Raw genomic sequence first — 3,771 nt, 5'->3', positions numbered from 1 at the left:
CTCCTCCCTCAGACCCAGGAGTCTAGGCCCCCAGCACCTCCTCCCTCAGACCCAGGAGTCCAGGTCCCCAGCCCCTCCTCCCTCAGACCCAGGAGTCCAGCCCTCAGGCCTTCCTCAGAGCCAGGAGTCCAGGCCCCCAGCCTCCTTCCCCTGACCCAGCAATTCAGGTCCACCTCCTCTCCTGACAACTGACCGCAAGTCCACAGGCCTCCACTCCAAGAATGACAGCCCCCACTTGCCCCAACCCTTTGCCCCTTCCCCTATCTGGAGACCGGGGCTGTCAAGTGGGGGCGTGGGGTGAGTTAGCAGCCTCACACACAAAGCCCCCCCTGTGCCCCCACGTTCCTGGGATATTCGAAGCTCCCAGGATTCCGGGCCTCAAGCCCAGCCAGGGGGTGGGGGATTCCTCCAGGAGGTTCCCCTCCGGGTCGGGGTCAGGGGCACGAATTCCTGCTCCGGGAAGGGTACAAGCTACACTAAGCGCTCAGTGTCCGGTCCTCCACCCCCAGAAACTTCTATTCACTGCCCGCCAGAAGAGCCTGGGGGGCTGGGGTTGGTGGGGTGGGGGTAAGGGGTGGTTCCTTGAGGGCCCAGGGGCCTGGGTCAGCACATTCAGAACCAGTGGGTACTTGGGTCCTGGTACCACTGGCCATTGGGCTCTGGCGGGTCTGACGGTCTCCAGGCACCCCCACCCCAACTCGAGAGAGAAAAAGCCGCCTTTGTGTTCCCCAAGATGGGGACAGGCCAGGCTCGCACGACATTAACCCACCCCAGGCCCCAGCCCTGCTGTGTCCAAGGTCCTGGACCCCACGGCTGAAACGGACACCCCCATCCCCAGGCTCCAGAGACTCTGGCCTCTCTCTGGGCTCCTGGGTGGGTGGGGGTCAGTGATGGGGGCCTCCCTTGACTTGCTCTCTGGGGGTGACTCACAATAGGGGGAGGGCTCCCCTGTGGTCAGTTTGTCCAGTCAGAACAGCAGGGAACAAGAAAGCCGGGAGCCCCACTGGGAGGGGAATATGACACAGGACCAACAAGTTCTCCTGCCATCAGCACTCCCCACCCCCCCACCCCCCAATCCACTGGCTTTTGTCTCTTTGTATCTCACTGCTCTGAGTGGTTCTTTTCTGGCCCGTGGGCCGGGGTTTCTGCCAGTGTCTGCACATCCAGGCGGTCCAACAATCCCACCTTCGGGACCCCCTGACCCACCATGACCTTCTTTCTCTAGCCCTCTGGTCTCTTCTCTTTCTACTCTGACTGTGAGTGAATGAACCCCGAAAGAGAACCCCTTTTTTGTTGCGGGTGGAAGGGCCACAAGTGGGCCCGTTTCTCATTCCCACTTCAGCCGGCCTGGGTAAGGTAAGAGAGCAGGGAGCACAGAGAAACACACAAAACAGACTCCCTGCCACGGATTCCAGCTCATGGTGACCCTGAAGGGCAGAGTCCAGCAGCAGGGCCCCCTGTGGGTTTCTGAGACTGGAAGTAGAAAGTCTCATCTTTCTCCCAAGGGGCGGCTGGTGGTTTCGAACGTCTGACCTTGCGGCGAGCAGCCGGACGCATAACCCACCACGCCACCAGGGCTCCCCAAGCAGACACATGGGGACCGCCAGTAGCCACTGCCATCTTGGGACTAAGGCCACTTGGGACTATCCAGTGGCCAGGGAAGCAGGTGGGTGCCTCTGGGATCATGTGCTCCAGCTCCTGACAGCCACCTAGCTTTACAGAAGGGGACAGTGAGGCTCAGAGAAGGGCAGGATTAGCACAGGACCTTACAGGGGAAGGCTGGGTGAGCCTGGGGACGAGGGTGCCCTATCTTCCCATAATGCCTCGCTCCTTCCCAAGCTCTTTTCCAACTTGTAAAGCCCCACACACTGTAATTTAGGGTAGGTTAGGGTGCCAGGGAGCAGTGCCTTTCAAACACAAACGAGAGAACAACAAGGCTATAAAGGGATTGTCCAGGAGGGCTGGGGTAAGAGAAAGATCTCAGCCACGGGCCCTATCTGACTGTGAACAACCAAGTCCCCACTATGCTCAGTCACCAAGACCTTACACATCAAGAACTCGCGAGGTCAGGAGTCCGGAATGCAGAAACAAGGCTGAAGTGCTAGGATGCAGACCCCAATAAGGGTTCAAGACTTCTGAACCGGTGGTAGGGATACTACATTGCTAAGAGATGTCACAGGCCAGACATCCTCTCCAGGTCTGTGTTGACTCGGTGTCTCTGAGGCAGGATTCTATCAGCCTGATTTTTCAAGGCCTTAAAACACGCGCACGCACACACGCACACCAGACGAAAGCAAGAACAATTCAATGGGAATGTAGCTAAGTGAGGCTCTCATCTGGGAAATGGTGGTCCATCTGTCTCAAAGAAAGCAGGTAAGGATGACAGTTCTGAAGCAATGGCATTAGACTGGAGGGGGGAGGACTGGAGAGAGGGGTGACAGGTCAGTTTTGTCCTTTGCCTGGTGTGAGAGCGAAGGCTCCATCCCAGATCACACTACCTAACTTGCCAGAAACACACACACACACACACACACACACACACACACACACACACACAACCTGCGCACAAGGGTCCAGGCTGGAGTTCTCTCTCACTGGTCAGAGAGTTCAACAGTCTCATTTTACAGAAATGGAAACCCAGGTCCCACAGAGAGGCAAGGGCTTGGCTGTGGCTGCTGCGGCCCACAGGCAAGAGCCAGGATTCAAACCCTGGCCCCCAGCCCTGTGCCAGCTTGGCCACACTCCTCTCTCCCAAATCTCTACGAAACATCTACCTCTCCCGCTCTTGCCACCTCCTGGACCTCCATCGCTCCCTAAGAGTGGCCTTGGCCCCTCCTGCCAGGAAGGGAATGACCCTCGGCAGATTCAAGGCAGGGAAGGAAGGGGTTGGTGACATTTCCTGACCTTGTCCCAGTCCCAGGGTCACCCCACTGTGGGGGGTCTACAGCTCCTCACAGTGTATGGTGGGGGGTATCCGTGTGTGGCTGGCTCAGTGGGTATCCAGTGCCTGAGGGGGCTCCTCTTGGGACCTGGGGCCTGGGTGTGTGAACGGATGGGTGGCGGTGGGCCACAGGGTTTGGGAGGCATTTTCCGAATCCACGTGTGTGCCTACATGCCAGGGTTCCCTATGCACAAGCCCCCCACATTTACAAGCCCCCCCTCTCTTTTGGATACCCTGCCAAACTCAGTTCATCTCCCAAGGCACAGGAGAGAGGCATGGAGGAGATAATGCAGGATGGGGACAACAGTCCTGGGATGGAGGTGATTATAAGGGGAGTGAGAGAGAGACAGAGGAGGCAGAGAGATGGGGGCAGACGGGCCGGTGGGGCACAGAGGATGCTGGAGAAGCAGGGGGGTGACACAAAGGCAGCGACAGGGAGACGGGGATGGGGCAGATGGGGGACAGGGAGAAAGGCGCAGAGACAAGAGTGAGAGCAAGGCAGGGGCAGAGAGGGAGGGCAGTCATCCAGGGGGTAGCGGGGAGGCTGCAGGGGGCACAGAGTGACCCAGTCAAAGGGCACAGAGGTGGGAGACAATGATAGGGAGTGATAGGGTAGATTGGGAGCCACAGGGCGGGTGGGAGACAGCACTTGGCGCCTGAGACAGAGGACGGACAAGGGTAGGGGGACCCAGAGACGGGCGGACAGAGGGATGCAGAGAGCAGCCAGCAGGACAGCAGGACCGGCCGCGAGAAGGCGGGCTGGCAGCGAGCGGGGGAGGTGGTCTCGGGCCCTTTGTCCCCGCCGGGATCGGGGTCTGTGCAGGGTGGGG

At 59.2% G+C, this 3,771-nt stretch overlaps 1 protein-coding gene across 1 annotated transcript in view; it reads right to left on the bottom strand.

Moving 5' to 3' along the window:
- The window catches only part of CADM4 (cell adhesion molecule 4), a 21,673-nt gene that overhangs the window by 15,253 nt on the left and 2,649 nt on the right, over nucleotides 1-3,771 (bottom strand). The gene's annotated exons all lie outside the window — the stretch shown is intronic.

This window comes from Echinops telfairi, unplaced genomic scaffold, assembly GCF_000313985.2.
Source record: "Echinops telfairi isolate 266 unplaced genomic scaffold, ASM31398v2 ScPeMD7_655;HRSCAF=1070, whole genome shotgun sequence".
Classification (NCBI taxonomy): Eukaryota; Metazoa; Chordata; class Mammalia; order Afrosoricida; family Tenrecidae; genus Echinops; species Echinops telfairi.
Note: the sequence above shows the minus strand (reverse complement) of the source record. Positions and strands in the feature narration are given on the sequence as shown.